The 18022-nt window shown below is 40.8% G+C and overlaps 1 long non-coding RNA gene across 4 annotated transcripts in view; it reads left to right on the top strand.

Annotated features, from left to right (window-relative positions):
• LOC123612121 (uncharacterized) overlaps positions 1-18022 on the top strand; it is a 133113-nt gene that overhangs the window by 5991 nt on the left and 109100 nt on the right. Inside the window, exons 1-2 of one of the 4 annotated variants that reach the window (XR_012506369.1) lie at positions 9877-12865; positions 12966-13150. The exons of 2 other annotated variants lie outside the window; for them this stretch is intronic. This is a non-coding gene — a long non-coding RNA (uncharacterized LOC123612121). Of the gene's footprint in view, positions 1-9876; positions 12866-12965; positions 13151-18022 lie in introns of those variants that run through there. One more of the 4 variants, XR_012506370.1, reaches the window with a different exon arrangement.

Raw genomic sequence — 18022 nt, 5'->3', positions numbered from 1 at the left:
GTGTGCTAAATGTATTTTGGTGCCTTTCAGGATGGTTTTTTTGTATGGACTCTTCAGAGGCTTGCTTTGGTTCCAAAATGAATATTCAATTAATTAAAGTTACAAATTCCAAACCCTAGTTGTTCTTTAGGGTTTAACTTTACACTTTCTATTTTTCTATTTTGTAAGTTTAGCTTCTGTTTTCACTTACAAGATCTTATTATGTAATTTTGATATATACAAAATAATACAAGTAACTTGGGAGCATATGATAAAGTGAATACATGAATCCAACCCCACTATTAATCAACAGAACATTACCAGTGCTTTTGATGATGTGACGTGCTTCTAGGTCCTAACCCCCACCCTTCTCCATCCATTTCAAGGTAGTCACTATCCTAAATTATGCATTCATAATTTTTTTTTTTACCAAGACATGTCCATCTTCCTAAACAATATATTGTTTGGATTCATTAGTTTTTGAGCTTTATAAGAATAGAATGTATGTAGTCTTCTGCAACCAGCTCTTTTCACTGCAAATTATATTTCTAAGATTTCTTCTGGTTGTTGAGTATAGCTATATTTCATCCAATTTTATTTCTGTATAATATTCCATTTCTATATTTGATATAAAAAATTTCCTTTGCATGAAAAGATGCCCATCCTCTAGACTGATGATTCGTTTCTTTGTGAACTTTGAGGAAAGAATTTCAGACCATTGTATGATCAGAATTTGTAGACAAGAGTGATTCTTCTTTTTACCCGTCAAGGAAATATATGCATCATCCCGTGTCTTGGGGGGTATTGTCTAAATGTATTTGAAGTTGCCGTCATAGCTACCAGAGAAATGCATCTGGGTGAAATGCACTAAACCTCATTTGTGCTTATGCTAATCACTCCATAATTTCACGAAGAGGTGGCCTTCTAACCCACATCCCTAGGTTACTAATTCTTCTATTCAGAAGTCTGCACCTTCTACCCCAGTCAGTCACTTGAGATTTTATATTTCCTTGGCTCTTACAGTTTGTAAATGTCTTTTCTCCCTAATTTTTAAGACCTTGGGATTTAATGAATCCTGCTTTTTTTCATATACAGCTCAACTTAGAACCACACAACTCTAGCAGAGATTAAAATAATAGCCAATTAAAGTGGTAACAATTGTTGAATCTAGTGGAGTGTATGCGTGTATTCACTGTCCTAGTCTTTCCACTATTTTGTAAGTTTGAAATTTTTCCTGTATAAAAATTGAGGGAGAGGGATTGAATTGAATTCTGGATGGCTTTCTTGGCTTTGTCTGATTTGAGTGTCACATCACAACTTTTTAAGCTATTTCTGCTGACCAACTCAGAGGAATGTTCTCCATTCGTTAAAGGCAGTGAACGAATCTGAATGAACCAAAATGCAAAGTTTGTCAAGACACATTGCTTAAAAAAAAAAAAAAAAAGAAAAAGGCAAGTGGCAGGACAATACACATGTTATGAACCTATTTATGCAATAGATGCATGCACATCTATATGCAAATGAAGAGGAAAAGGGCTGGAAGGTTGCTCAGCATCTTGGCAACGGTGGTTAACCGGAGAAGTGAGTGGGAGAGGCCGTGATTTAGGGGGAAGAGGGAATCATGGTGAAGACAGACCTGTACTTTTGAGGTACTGTTTTGAATTTAATTAAAAGCAAAAGTAAAATGAATGCATGAGGTGGACTAGAAGATCTGCCAGGTGTTGTTGGCTGGCAGTTGCAGTGATCCTAGTAGGATGGAACGTGTCTGTCTGGAGGGGGACTTGGTGGGAGATCATGGTCATGGGGCCTTGGTGCTGGGTGAAGAGTGAATGTGGCCAGTTGCAGCTCCCAGAAACAAGCAGGCCATGATTGCATACGTCAAGGGGCTGCTAAGTACTCCTTCCACACTCCTCACCCTGGCCTCATCTCTAGCCACACCTGAGAGCACGGTTGCTCCTGTGCCAGGTCCCTCTTCCCAGGGGCCACAGCAGACAGCAGCCCCACCTTCTCCCTGAGCAGAAGAGAAATGGGACAGGTAAACACCCTGCGATGTGTAGCTGTCAGTCACGGTGTTGAGCAGAGAGACTAGAGCCATGCTCAGCAATCACCAGGTTAAAGGTTACTTCCATCCCCTTTAACACCCTTCATGGTCCACTTTACTTTGGACTTAAGTCATTCAATTTATAACTTTCTATTTCAAGTCAGGGATTACCTCCAGATTCATTGTTCCTATGGCCAAAGCTTTGGAAAGTTTTTCTAAGAAAATTTCAGTTCAAATAAGTGGCACGCTGCCAGTGTTCTGGCACTCAACAATGCTAGTTATTTGGACTTTGACAAACAGCTCATAAAGATATAGTACTTTGTGTTAATCACTTGTTAGTCCAAAGATCACTCTAGCTTTAGTTAAGCCTCTGGTGAATATTAATTTTAAATATGCATGAAAAGCATACTTTCCCTGGTGCTGGGATTTCCAGGGAGAAAGTTAGAGATGGAAATATATATAAATATAGATAGAGATAAACCCATTGAACAACTTAATAGAAAAACAAGGATATGATTACTTACAGTGTCTCATGTAAAAATCATCTTTCTTACTATGATGCTTAAAAAGCTCCAGACAATAAAATAATAGTTCTGTAATAATTATAACTGGTATCTACATGCATTGGTCAATCATAGAAGTTAGAGGCTGAGATAACAGTTGAATTGCATGTGGGCTTATTATGGGTAATAGCTAGGGTATTAGGGACATGACCAAACAATGAGCTAACATTTTAATAAGTATTTCTTTGGGATGCCTGTGAGACTAAACTGAGGTTATGTAAGAATGTTAATTGATTAAGGGATTCTTCAGCTTAAGTCAATAGCAACAATTTAAAAACATAACAAAACCTGCACAGGTGAGGGTGTGGTGACACTGCTACATTGCTACTGCCTTTGCAAACTGCTCCAGCTGTTTTTAAAGTGTTTTCAGAAAATGCAAAAAGACTTGTAAAAAATCATTAACCCTGTGATTTTACCCTAGGGCTGCTATCTTTAGATAAGTAGTACAAATGCAGAGAAAAGTATATGCACAAAACTTTTCATCTACACATTATTCATAAGAGAAAAAGATTGACAAAATGGAAATACCCAATAATTAGGGGAAAGTTAAATAAATTAAAGCATATCCACTAAAAGAAATTTTATGTGGATATATATATACATATATATGTATGAGGAGTATGAGGCAGTATTTATTCAGTCAACAAATATTTACTGATCCAGCTTTACTGCGTTAAGCACAAATGATGCAGTGATAAACAAAAAGTGAAGATGGTTTTGTCTTCATGGAGCTTGTGGGCTAACAATACTCAGTGTAAATGACAGTACACAAAATTCACATGCTATGATTACCCCAATGCAAAAATGAAATGCGTAGGCAAAAGGATAGGAACGAAATAAGCCAAAAAGGCAAACTTTGTGTTTTATTTGGGGTAGTGATAACACAGATGATTTTTCTTCCCCCTTCATCATTGTACAGATTGTATTAGGTATTTTTTAATTTAAAATACTGTAAAATATTGTGAGATGTACAGAAACCTGAAGGAATACCATTGTTAGCGGAAAAAAGCAGAATAAGAAGTAGTAGTATGGAATAACTGCAGCTCTGCATGCAGATGAACAGGGATTGAAAACAATTTTGCAAAAAGGAAAAGTATTAGGAAAAGCAAGAGGAGCTGAGCTAACTCATTTTTCTTTTTAACAAGTGCAGTGTTAATGATGTTGCTTCAAGTCGTGTAACTGTGTTCTATTTAAAAAAATTATTTTGTGGGGAGAAGGTAATTCGGTTTATTTATTTATTTTTTGATGGAGGTACTAGGGATTGGACCCAGGACCCCCTGCATGCTGAATAGGCATTCTACCACTGAGCTATACCCTCCCTTCACAATGTGTACTTTCAAAATGAGACTTGGAGGAGTATCCTCCTCTGCCAGTCCAAGAACTCTGGAGAGAGGCACATACTACAGGAGAAAGAGCATTGGGCATTGGAGTCCCACAGACCTGGGCATACATCCCCGTGTGGTCACTTTCCAGGTGTGTGACGGAGGTAGCTCATTGGACCTACCTGAACCTGTTTTCCTTTTTAAAAATAGGGAAAATATTACCTGCGTCATAGACTGTTGTTTGAGTTAGAATTTTTATGTCTATATATGCAGAGAAAAAACTCTAGAGGATATTGTAACAGAATCTCAACCACAATGGCCAAACAAGGTAGGCTTTTATTTTATTTCACATCACAAAATATCTGGAGGCAGACAGTCCAGAGTAGGTCCAGTACCTCTAAGATTTAAAGAGGGGATGAGAAAACAACAACACGGAACAAGCTTTTTCCATTCTTTCTGTTCTGCCATCTTTGCCTCTGTTTTTGATCCTTAAAAGTCCAAGATGTTTCCTCCACCTTCATGCATCTAGGGTATAGTGTAGGCCAAAGCCCACGCCAGCTGAATATGCCTCTAAGCTTTCCAGTAAACTTTTCTACTTACAACGCATTAGTCAAAGTTGGATCCTAAGGCTATTCCAAGTTCCACACTCACATTTACCTGCACACACATACTCTATAGTTTCTAAACTCTTTCTCAGATAGAGCTTACACCTGGCACAGTGACCCATAATACATGCTCAAGAAATAATACGTCTTGAGTTGAAAAATTAAATTGTCTCCTCATCAAGCTGTGATTTCCTATATGAATAATAAGTCCAAAGTAAAATATTAATTTCTTGACTTCATATGAGTCAAGGCTCCTGTCAAGAAATTTCTATATGTTCTTTTGCTAATAAAAACCCACAGTGAGGAACAGACAGAAAGCTACTCACCTGGTTTCCAAGCCATCCTAAGACCCACATTGTCCAGGCTGTTTTGCCTCCGGTTTGCTAATCGGAAACTCAGGAGACAGAAGCCAGAGGCCATCCAGCGTGTGGCCTGTTTGAAGAGCATGGTCCAGGCTCACGCTCAGGGATGTAGCAGCCACAGGTGCCATGTTAACCTTCCAGGAGAGGAAATATGTCCTGAGTATAGGGCTGGCAATTATTAGGCAGCCATGTCTGCAAGAAAGTGTATCTAGAACTGAATAGTCACTAAAATGAAGAGCTGAGTTAATTATCCTTACCTATGGTTCCCAAGGCAACAACCCCCTTAGGATCTTAGGTAATAAGATCCTTTCAAACACACTTGGGAGATATCGGTTGTCTTGCCTGCACCTGCCTAGCTGGATATCAGTCATTGGGTTTCTGCCTTCTGGTGAGCCTGCAGATGTCCACTGGGTGCACATGTACTTGCAATGCACTTGTGTGTTTTCAGGTCCTACTGATACATACCAAATGCCACTCAACAAAGGACCTCCTATTGCAAGTGGATCCACTGTGTGTGGAAGGATGTGGTGCTGAGTAATTCCTTCCTTTCCAGACCCATAGTCTTTTTTTTTTTCTCCATTTATTAAATATTCTTTTTCATTAAGGGTTATTACAAAATATTGAATATAGTTCCCTGTGCTATACAGAAGAAATCTGTTTTTTTATATCTAGTGGCTAACATTTACAAATCTCAAACTCCCAGATTTATCTCCTCCCAACCCCTTTCCCTGGTAACCAGAAGATTGTTTACCAAGTCTGCGAGTCTGTTTCTATTTTGTAGATAAATTCATTAGTGTCTTCTTTTTCCTTTCTTTTTTTTTTTTAATAGACTTTATTCTTTTAGAGCAATTTCAAGTTCACAAAAGAACTGAGCAGAAAATACAGAGTTCGCACATAGCTCTCGCTACCCACACATATATACTCCCCTACCCTCAACATCCCTCATCAGTGTGGCATATTTGGTACAATCGATGAACCAACATGGACACATTATTATCAACCAAAGTCCATAGTTTATATTAGGGTTCGCTTTTGATGTTGTACATTCTATGGGCTTTGATAAATGCACAATGACATGTAGCCACCACTGTAGTATCATACAGAATAATTTCATTGCCTTAAAAATCCCTTGTGCTCCATCTATTCATTCCTCCCTCCCTCCCTCCCTCTCCCCAAATCCCTGGAAACCATGATCTTTTTATTGTTTCTGTAGCTGTGCATTTACCAGAATTTCATTTAGTTGGAATCTTACGGTTTGTAGCCTTTTCAGACTGGCTTCTTTCATTTAGTGTGTATATATATATATACACACACACATACATATATATATATGTAATGGAATACAACTCACCCATAAAAAGAAGGATTTTTTCCATTTGCGGTCCTTCATTTACTTTTTTTTTTTTTCACTTCAAGAACCAGAATTTTATAACTGGCAGAGTTATTTCCATTACATCAAAAACAACAAAATACCTAGAAATAAAATTCACAAGGAGGTTACCTATACTCTGAAACCCGAAATGACACAAAGAAATGGAAAGATTTCTTGTGCTCTTGGATTGGAAGAATCAACGCTATCAAAATGGCCACACTTCCCAAAGCAATCCACAGATCCAGAGCAACCCCCATCAAAATACTCACGACGTTCCTCACAGAACTAGAACTATTCCAAAATTTATAAGGAACCACAAAAGACCCCAAACAGCCAAAGCAATCTTTTATAGGTCTTTTTTTTTTTTTTTCTCTTTCTTCTTTTTGTTCTCTTTTCTTATGGTTTGATGACTAGAGAAGGTCCTTTTAACAATTGTTGTAAAACTGGCTTGGTGGTGCTGAAATCTTTTAGCTTTTGTTTATCTGTGAAGCTTTTGATTTCTCCATCAAGTCTAAATGAGAGCCTTGATGTATAGAGTATTCTTGGTTTAAGTTTCCCCCTTGCATCACTTTAAATATATCATGCCACTCCCTTCTGGCCTGTAGAGTTTCTGCTGAAAAATCAGCTGATAACCTTATGGGAGTTCCCTTGTATCTTATTTGTTGCTTTTCTCTTGCTAGTTTTAATATTTTCTCCTTATCCTTAATTGTTGTCAATTTGATGACTATGTGCCTTGGTGTGTTCCTCTTTGGGTTGATTCTGTGTGGTACTCTCTGCACTTCCAGGACTTGGGTGACTATTTCCTTTCCCAAGTTGGGAAAGTTTTTGGTTATTACCTCTCCAAAATTTTTCTCAGGTCCTTTCTCTCTCTTTTCTCTTTCTGGGACCCCTATGATGCGAATATTAGAGGGCTTCATGTTGTCGCAGAGTTCTCTTAAACCATCCTCATTCCTTTTGTTTTTATTTTTTCTGTTCTGAAGTAGTAATTTCCACTAATCTGTCTTCTAGCTCACTGATCTGTCCTTCTGCCTCATTTAGTCTATTCTTGGTTCCTTCTAGTGTATTGTTCATTTCAGTGATTTTGTTCTTCAATCCTGGGTATTTATGTTTTCCATCTCTTTGCTAAAAACTTCACTATGCACATCTATACTCCTCTTGAGTTCTCTGAACATCTTGGCCATCATTACTTTAAACTCTTTCTCAGATAAATTACCTATCTCCTCATCATTTATTTCTTCTTCTGGAATTTTATCTTGTGCCTTGGCCTGGGAGATATTTCTTCGCTGCCTCCTATCATCTATCTTTCTATGTGTTTGTGGATTCCTTCCACAGGCTTTGGGATTGTTGTTTTCTTATTTCTAGTATCTGCCCCTGGTGGATGAGGCTGGACTAGAGGCTTATGCAGGTTTCCTGGCAAGAGGAGCCAGTGCCTGCCCACTGCTGGATGAAGCTTGGTCCTGGACCTCTGGTGGATAGGGCTGTGTCTAGAGGCCTTTGTGGCTTAGGAAGTCTGCTGATGGGTGGGGCTGTGTTCCCACCCTGTAGGTTGTTTGGCCTGAGGCTTCCCTACAGGCTGTTGGGTGGGACTAAGTCTTGGTGCTAATGATGCAATCAAGATGTCAGCCTCCAGGGAAGCTCATGTAGATGAACACTTTCAGAATGTCTGTCTGCTACCAGCTTTTCTGTCCCCCGAGTGAGCCGCATCCATCCCCCACGTCCCCAGGAGACCCTCCAAATCCAGCAGGCAGGTCTGGCCCAGGTTCCTGTGAAGTCACTGCCTCTGCCCTTGGACCTGGTGCACATGAGTTTCCGTGTATGTTTCTCAAGCGAATGGAGTGTTCATTTCCCCGAGTCCCATGAGGCTCCCAGAGCCAACCCTGCCATGGCCTTCAAAACCAGATGTCCTGGGGTCTCCTTCTCTTCCCAATGCTGGGACCTGAGCTGGGGAGCCTCATGTGGGGCTTAGAGCTCTCATTCCTGTGGGACGGCCTCTGTGACTTAACTATTCTTCAGCTGGTGGTTCGTCCACCTCAGGGGTATGGGGCCCAATTATATCGCGAGCACACCCCTCCTACCATCCTGCTGTGGTTCCCTTATAATGTTTCCAGTTGCAGAGGATCTTTTTTGCTAGGTTCCGGTCTTTTTTTCGATGGTTGTGGTTTTGTTGTAGTTACAAGGAGAGGCGAGCTTGTGCTTGTGCTTCTACTACTCCGCCATCTTGACTGGAACTCCTTTTTTTTTAGATTCCACATATTACTGATATAATATGGTATTTTTCTTTTTCTTTCTGGATTACTTCACTTAGAATGAGGATCTCCAGTTCCATCCATGTTGCTACAAATGGCATTATTTTATTCTTTTTTGTGGCTTAGTAGTATTGCATTGTATAAATATACCACAACATCTTTATCCAGTCATCTGTTGATGGACATGTAGTTGCTTCAGTTGGACCCAGATTCTTGATTCATAGCATCCTAGTGATTCATGAGTTCGGTTCAAGCAGTTGCTCGCTTTGTGAAATTACACAGAGGAAGATTCTATAAATCCACAAACCCTTAGCTGCAATTCTGAAATTTCAGATTTTGTCTCTGAAAACCAAAGGTTTGGTGCTCAAACTATATTTGGCAGCAAAATCTAACCTGAACTGGTGATGTAAGTCTATTTATGATCTTTATTTATTCTATGTAGTACAAATAATCATACATTTCAATGGGAATATATCCACGGGCTTAATTATGGGGCCACCCCCAGACTCTGCTGGAAGTATCATGTAATACAATATAGTACATGTAGCATATTTCTGAAAAACTCTGAATTCCAAAACATGTGTCCCAAGAGTTTCAGATAAGGGACGGTGAACTTGTAAAAGAAACCTCAGGGAGATGTGTAGTCAGTGATGGGTTATTCAATACATCACGTTGTACTTGCAGCTTCTTTATAAACTGTAGTGTCTCTGCTTTCTCTGCCTGAATACACAATACATCTAACCCTAATGGCTGCACGCTGTATCAGCCCTAGGAAAAATTTTCAAACCCGTTATATACATCCCCAAATTCTTACATTGTGAATTTGCACTGGCTCTGCCTCTGTTTATAAGGACTGCTCCTCCTTACAGGCAAAACAACTCTATTTCCTCTTAGTGCTTTTCATATTGTTAAGAAAACAAGCACCTTGGGCAGACAAACTACAGTTTCCCCTGCAAGTTTCCAAGGAAAGCAAATTCAACGAGCTACTCAAAGGAGGGCAACACGTTCGATTTCTTCTGTGTATGCTTTAATTTCCTTTATGTAGCTGCAGCACAGGGCTTGGTTTTGTGGCTTCTGTATGGTATTACCACAGCAAATTAATCTTGCAAATATCCCAGGAAGTCAGAAATCAAGGTTTGGATTTTTCATTCAGCAGGAGGAATGAGATGCAAAATACATGAAGGTTTCATGGGTGACAAATTATTAGATTAGCTGGACCAATTAAGGTCTAAAGGTTTTCTCTTGACCAAGTAAAGGAGGAGGTGTAGGCCTGTCTCTTTTCTTCTGTACCTAGAAAAATGGAATGTACTCAGTAATGTATGACTAATTGCTCCTGTCACAGGGGAAACTTGTACCAACAAGTTAAAGGACATTCCAAAGGAAACTCATGACTCCTTGCTCATATCTGATAGAAGAAAGTTCTGCCAGAAACTCAGTGGACTTCACAGCCTCATAAATTTGCATTCACAACCACCACATGCTCTTTGATGCAGGATCCCAGGACAGATACAAAGATCCTCTCCGTGATTAAGGAGCTTGGGCTCAGCACTGAATTGTCTGCCTTTCATGGACCTGGGTTGGCATTTCTGCTAAATGAATTACTTCCGGGAGAAAAGTGACTCCCAAGTCCTTTGGCCTTTGTGCTCTGGAGGCGAGGTTTCAGCTACACGAAGCCTTCTATCAGTTCTCACCTGGGATATTGACATGGTCTTAACTGTTTGCAGGGTGCGGAACACACTAACCACGCTCTGCACAAAGCTTGTTCTCTCTCACTTCATTCAGGCTTCTACTCGGATACTAGGGTATTAGAGAAGCCTTCAAGTACTCCATCCAAAAGAGCTCCCCCCAGAAAGTTCTGGAGATGGATGGTTGTACAACGTGAATGTACTTAATGACACCGGACCGTAACTTAAAAATGGTTAATGTGGTAAATTCTATGTTATGGACATTTTACCACAATAAAAAAAAAAAAGGAAAAAGAAAGAGTTCCTCTCAGCACACTCACTCCTTCTCACCTGCTTCTCTTTTCTTCTTAGACCATCGATACCTGACAGGTAGATCTGTAAGTCTATTTCAGTACTCCCCCAGATGAAAGGAAGATCCAGGAGAGCTGGGGCTTCATTTGTTTCCTTCACTCCTTTATTTGCGATGCTCAGACCAGTGCCTGGCACGTTGTAGGTACTCCTAAAGATTTTCTGAATGAATGAATAAAAGCACGCAAGTAAGTTAGTCTGAGACTCGTATTCCCACCTCTAGTTTCTCTCCCTCTGATTCAGTCCAGCCTAGACACTGACCCTGGGTTTTATTTTTAAAACATCGATCTGTTCTTATTATCCCTGTACCCCCTAATTCTGTATGTTTAGAAGAAAAACAAATACTGCTTCTAAAAAGAGAAGAAAAAAATTAAATGTGAACCACAGAATGTTACCTAGATCAACTCTGAGAAATAAAATCCTAGTTTCTCTGCAGGCCAAAGTCTCATATAAGAGTTAACAAAGATGTTAGGTCATAAGCAAACCAACACCATGAATAACAACAACAAATTTCCCAAACCAGCTATGCGTTTTTTTTAATGGAAGTACAGTCAATTACAATGTGTCAATTTCTGGTATACAGCACAATGTCCCAGTCATACATATGCATACATATATTCGTTTTCATATTTTTTTCCATTAAAGGTTATTACAAGATATTGGACATAGTTCCCTGTGCTGTACAAAAGAAACTTAAAAATCTATTTTTATATATAGTGGCTAACATTTGTAAATCTCAATCTCCCAAATTTATCCCCTCCCACCCCCTTTGCCCGGTAACGGTAAGATTGTTTACTGAGTCTGCAAGTCTGTTTCTGTTTTCTAGATAAGTTCATAGTGTCCTTTTTTTTAGATTCCACATATGAATGATACCGTATGGTATTTTTCTTTCTCTTCCTGGCTTACTTCTCTTAGAATGACGATCTCTAGGTCCATCCGTGTCGCTACAAATGGCATTGTTTTATTCTTTTTTTATCACTGAGTAGTAGTCCCATTGTGTAAATATACTACAACTTCTTTATCCAGTCATCTGTCGATGGACATTTAGGTTGCTTCCATGTCTTGGCTATCGTATATAGTGCTGCTATGAACACTGGGGTGCATGCATCTTTTCTCATTAGAATTCCCTCCAGATATATGCCCAGAAGTGGAGTAGCTGTGGCTTTTCACTAACTGTGGTAGAAAGTCCAAATTTAGTAGATGGTGTGACATCCTAATTTCTTTGAATGTAACAGTTCCAGGGCAATAATTAATAAAACCATATAATTTATAAGCATGTCTCTCTTCCCCCAAATCACTGCATGGAGCAGGAATACAGGAGTGTAATTCAACTCCTATCTACAGATTCACGGCCTCTACCATCTAGCCCATACATACCTTTTTCCATCTCCTCTCCACCCTGTTGCTGGGGAGCAAAATTTGCCACCCCCAAATGTGTCTCTTTGGCATGAGGGTTAATTTAGGCTATTTTTGAGAAACAGGAGACTAAGGAAGTTTTTCTTCTTACTTTCCCCTTAACTGCCTAAAGGAATTCCCATAAAGGGCCTGTTCCTGGAATAGATTAGAGATACCTGCAAGCATATGGGCTAGGTGTGGTGGGGGAAACTCAGCAGGGCCTAGAGATTAGAGTCCACTCTGTGTCCCATTGTTTCTGCACAGCCCAGCAAACATTTGTTTACCAAACATTTGTTTTTCCATCTTCGTGTGCATTGCTTTCCTCCCCTTTGAAGTCTCAAACCACTATCCCAACATCCTCTTTTGTCTTTAGCTGAAGATGATACTTAAGGTGAGGGCTTTGGCCATTTGGTTGAGTTACTCAGTTCTCCTGGGTCTTTCCCATGTATACATGTTATTAAACTTTTGCTCGAGTTTCCTCTTGTTAATCTTCCTCATGTCAATTTAATTCTCAGACCAGCCAGAAAAATTTAGAAGGGTAGAGGAAATTGCCTTCCTCCCTGACACTGTGCTTTCCACACTCCAGCAAGACTTTTCTCCTCACTTTATCCACATGCACGTTCTTCCGGGCTCCCCTCTGCTCAAACCTCTCCCCAAACCTCTCCCCTTTGCTCAAACCTCTCCCCTCTGCAGAACACCCCCACCCGCTTCAGCTGACCCCTTGCACCCCTGTCCCCTCGCCACTGCCACAGCTGTGCTAATCCTTTAAGGCCTTCTTTTCCCATACTCCTCTAAATCAAAAGCAATTGCTCATTTCTTTGAGCTCATATGGTATTTTATTTTAAGCCTCTGCATCAGGCACTGTTTTCGGTTTCGGATCAAAGTCCTCTGGCTCTCTTCCTGACCAGACTGTCAACTTTGAGAGGAGTGGTGTGGCAGCGTATACAGTAGGTGCTCACAGCCTGTGTGTCCCGATTGCTTGTCACATACACTTCTAGCACATTACCCTCTCCGCAGATAGACACTATCGAGGCTGTTGTCTGTCAGCTTTAGGTGTGGGTGCTGGTGGCTGTGCTGTGTCAGAACACGATGGTGCCAAGTGTGATGTCACTGGCGGAGAGAAGAGACGGCCCTGTCCGTGTTCACCTGAATGAGCCCTTAGGCCCGGAATTTCCGAGGGAGTCATGGGGCAGAGGTTTACTGGTGTCATCACAGGAACAAGAAGGCCTTTGGTAAGTGGATCCTGAAACTGGGGAAAGCAGAGCTTTGTCAGTGTTTGTCTTTGGGGGAGAAATCCCTGTTGACTCACAGGAAACCCCATCATCTGGTCACGTCACCACCATCATCTCTCTCGTGGGAGAGCCTGACCAGGGGCCAGTGGAAGATTAGATGGAGATAAAGTGGACACTCAATGTGTTGGCTGTAGTTTCTCATGCACAAAATTTGGCTGATTTCTAGATTATCAACTAAGAGAATATACATTTTTAAAAATTTTAAGTTACTTGAGAATTACGATATGACAAAACAAACAAGCAAACAAAAACAAACTCAATGGCTGTTCCAAACAAACACACTTCTGTTGCTCTGGCTACACCCTTACTCCTTCTTTCCAAAATCCTGACAGGTGTCCTGCTCCTCTCGTCGCAAATGTTGCCGACAGAGCTTCACCCACCCTGAGCAGGAAGAAATGCAGGAAACAGCGGATATGGGGACAGATCCTGGGTTTTTGTCCCAGCTTTGCCTCTGACTAGTTGTGTGACCTTGATTCACTTCTCTTGGCCTCAATTTTTTTAATCTATAAAATGGGAGAGGTGGACTAGACCAGAGTAAAACACCAGTTCTAATAGATGTAATATTTTTTGCTGAAAAGGGGTTCTGAATCCAGATGTCTGGGAAATTCTGGGATGGACAGGCTTCTGTACTGCAGGACTCAGATATGTGCGTTGTAACTTTTCAAGAGGGAAAGAAGTGCTGGGTGTCCCAGGTTTCCTTGGCCACAGAATTGTTTTATTCCCGTAGAACTCGTGGGACTCAGTTAGGGAGATGCTGGAATGGAGATCCTCTAGATCCCTTTCAGAGCTTACTTCCCCCCATGCCTGGCCTCACTGTGACTTCTCTGGCTGTGTTCTACCTCTTTTTCACATGAGTCCTATTCTGTCCCTTCCTGTCCCACTGGCTTGGCTCCCAGTGCAAATGTAGTAACCTGGTTTTCTTCATTTCCCTAAAAATCTAGATCCATCATTGTCAAAATGTAAAAATGATACAACTACTTGAAAAAAAATGCAATATGGGAAAGTACAGGTAAAGAAAATTAAAACTTACCTCCAATTCTCACCACCCAGAAATAATTCTAACAAAGCATTTTTAATTGAGTTAGAAGATTATGCAATTGGCAAAATTTTATTTATTTACTGCTTCAGTTACACATGTGTTTGGCAAAAATCTTTAAACAGATTGAAGTTTTCGAGCGCCTATATTTCTGAAACACTGAGTGAAGATCTAATGATTAGGGTTGTTGAGATATTGGTGGAGAGGGTTGTTATACTTTGAAGTGTGTCCCCCCAAAAGATATACTGAAGCCTTCACCCCCAGTACCTCAGAGTGTGAACTTATTTGGAAATAGTCATCGCAGAGGTCGTTAAATCAAAATGAGATCAGAGTGGAGTAATAGGGTGGACACCTGATCCAGTATGACTAGTGTCCTTGTAGGAAGGTGGCCATGTGAGGACACAGAGACGTAGAGGGAAGAATGTCACATGACAATAGAGGTAGAGACCGGAGTTACGCAGCTGCAAGCCATGGAATGACTCTAGAAGCTGAAAGGCATGGAACAGATTCTGCCCTAGAGCCATCAAAAGAACGTGGCCTTGCCTACACCTTGATGTTGGACTCTGGCTTCCAGAACCACAAGACAGTAAATGTCTGTATTTTAAGCCACCCAGCTCGTGGCTCTTAGTTATGGCAGGAAACGAATACAAGGTGGTGGTAAATGGAGAGATGTCATGAACCCCAACCTGGCCATGTTCGTACCCCTCTGACGGGCCAGGAGCTCCTCAGGCAGGTGTGTGCTGGAGGGGGTTCCTTACAAGGCTTGTACCACGTACACCTCTCTTTCCTGTTCAGTGGGAATGTTCAGTGATGTCATGTTGGGAGCTTGAAATCCGCCATTTGGGTGACCAACCACCCTGTTTTCTGGGCCATGAAGATTGTCGTGGGATTCAGGACTTTCAGTACTAAAACAGGGAAAGTTCCAGGCAAACTGGAACAAATTGGTTACCCTATCAGCCATGGGAGGAGTGTTTACACTACAGAAGTTGGCAAATCTTGCACATCAGGGCATTGTCCCCCTTGAAGAACTGCTTGCTAAATATTTACCAGCACGTTACTTTGCCCAGCTTTGCTTTCCCAGCTCTGCTCCATTTTATTTGCACAGTGAGCCCAGCATTGGTTACCTGAAGCTCTGCCTACAGCTCTTCATCAAATTCAGGGGGCTGCACAGCCGTTATTGGCAGAGATGAGGATCTGGGAGGCTATCCTTTCAATTAGAAAGGGCAAGCCTTTGCTGGGTAAATTGTATAGTCACGACCCCAGCGTTATGAATCAATCATATTGACAAAGCACTTGAACATTTAAAGTTAAGAGATGCATTCTCCCCCAAATTTATGCTCTCTTCTAAATCAATCATTTATTTTTTGTAGTATTTATTGATTGATTGCATTACCAAAATCAAAGTTGTTACCAAAGGGATACAAAGAATTGTAGAGTTGAATACCAGTTGGGAAATGCTAGACATGACCATGTTTAAGGTCTTACATTTTTTTTTCTAAGAATGGCAAAACAGAATTACAGATGCTGAACGTCTTCCTCTGGACTTACACACCTGGATCTTAAGCCTTACAGGAAATTGTATTTGCCACAGTAATTATTAAACACTAGCACAGCGCTTAGCCCACCATAGTGCAGCAAAAATAAAGTAGCTTCTCAGTTTTGCCTTAGCAGTGTCACCAGTTTTCTTTTCCACTAGAGAAATGGCAAGAGGGACAGTGAAATTTCCATTAGATGGAACACCAGCCCGAATGCCTCCCACTCTCAACCAGGCACCGAACTATGAAAATACTGCAACAGCCCTGCCGTCTCTAACTCTTCTCCCTGGTTCAGGGCCCACTGTCCCACTGTCTCCCACCCACCACTCACCTAGGGCCAGAGGATCTATTTAAAATGCACAGCTACTAGGTAGTGTCCACTTGGAAAAAACTTGCATGATGATGTGAGGGCTGTGGGTTGAGTTTATTCAGTCTTTTGCAGAAGACTATAGCCTAGGAAAAATGGTTCTGAAGAGGTAAGGGAGGAGCCAGGATATATATGAGTTTTTTTGCTGAGAAAAACCTGTAGTCTAGCAGAAAAAGATTGCTGCTCATTGCAAAGAAAAGACATCTCAAGTTAATAATTTTAGTGCTTTTCTATGTATGGGAAGATGCAAGAATCTGAGGTGGTTGAAAAATTTCCCTAGATATATATCTTAACTATCTTGGGGCTTTTCTCTATTCTGAATTCCCCTAAGAGGCACTGCAGTGGCTAATGGCTTGATCCTTGTAGAACTGGAGAGGGAGACAACACTTTTTTCTTCTTACAATAGAATAATCACCAGGGTATATTGTACAGTAAAAAATAAATAAAAAAACCAAGCCCCCAAATCAACTAAATTCAATTTAAAAAATTAAAAAATTAAATTCAATTAAAAAAAGAAAAAAAGCAAGGAGCTGGACAATTAGCACACTGTACTACCTTTTATAATTTTAAAAAGTGGTCTTACATATGTTTGCATACATACAAGGTGGTCTCTGTACGCCTACGGTGCACTCTTTCCACAATACATTTTCTTCATTTGGTTTTATATTTCTTCCAGGAGACCATGACTTCCTTGAGGGGAGGGAATACCATCACTGACTTCTGTATCCTAGCAAGTGGCTTGGATCACATAGGCAGTCAATGAAAGTCAGTTGAATAAAGGAATCATAAAAGACAGAAACACGGCCTTGGACAGTTTCCTTTTCTCAGTTAAATTTACTAAGCCAATATTTTATCATAAAAACAGATCCATCAAGGGTGTATGTCACTTCCTACCTTTTTAAAGGTTTGGTTTTTTTGTTTGTCTGTTTTTAATCAGGAAGAGTCAGAGGCTCAAAAAAAAAAAAAAAAGGTCACGAAATTAAACTCACACACCACAAACATCTAATTAGAAAGACCAAAACAAAACCAGCTCACAAGCCTTATCTCATCATCTATGTGCACTGATAGCTACGTGCACTGATCCTGTAATTTATGTCTACTAAACACTGTTATTTTCCTTCTCCAGGCATTAGGCAACTCAGGAAAGGGTTCTAAAAAATTTTCAACACTTCTGACACTCACAATATTAATACTATTAATACTGTTTATTTTTTAAATAGCTGGTCTTCTAATGGCCATATATCTGATCTGAGAGAAGAATGTATTTATAGGAATGCAGCCAAATGCAGCACTGAATGCTTCCTGCTGCCAATCACCGCCTTCCCAATATTGATTTTGCTTCCCAAAGCCCCTAGGAAGCTCCCCTCCTTTTCAAGCTGCCCTTGGGATTCTTTTTCTTTTAGGGTCTCCTTGACAATGGTACCCCTAGAACTGGGCACTGAAAGTGTCCCCCTGCCCAGCCTCCCACCTCTCCAGCTGTGTGGGTCCCAGTGCCAGTCTCTGGGGAAGCGAGGAAGAGATGAGGGGCAAGGCAGGGGATGTTAATCATGCCTACTTCCAACTTCTCCCTCCCTCCCCAGCCCATCCACTTCCTTCCACCAGAGTTGGCTGTTGCTGCAGGAAATAATTGCCCTTTTCAGCCCCCTCTCAGAGCTGGAAGAAAGGAAAGGTCTGGACTCTCCTCGCTTTCGGAATCCACCCTATTCTATGGTTTTCCAAATAATCCCTCTTAACAGCTCTAAAGCCCTTAATTTCTCTCCTGCAGCATTCAGATTGCAGTTTACGGAAGAATCCCCTTGGGGAGTTGGTCAAAGATGCAGGCCTCTCCTCTGCCCCTAGAGTTTGTCCAGGAGGTTGCTTGGAAAACAGAACTC

This window comes from Camelus bactrianus, chromosome 4 (assembly GCF_048773025.1).
Source record: "Camelus bactrianus isolate YW-2024 breed Bactrian camel chromosome 4, ASM4877302v1, whole genome shotgun sequence".
In the NCBI taxonomy this organism is placed as follows: Eukaryota; Metazoa; Chordata; class Mammalia; order Artiodactyla; family Camelidae; genus Camelus; species Camelus bactrianus.
Note: the sequence above shows the minus strand (reverse complement) of the source record. Positions and strands in the feature narration are given on the sequence as shown.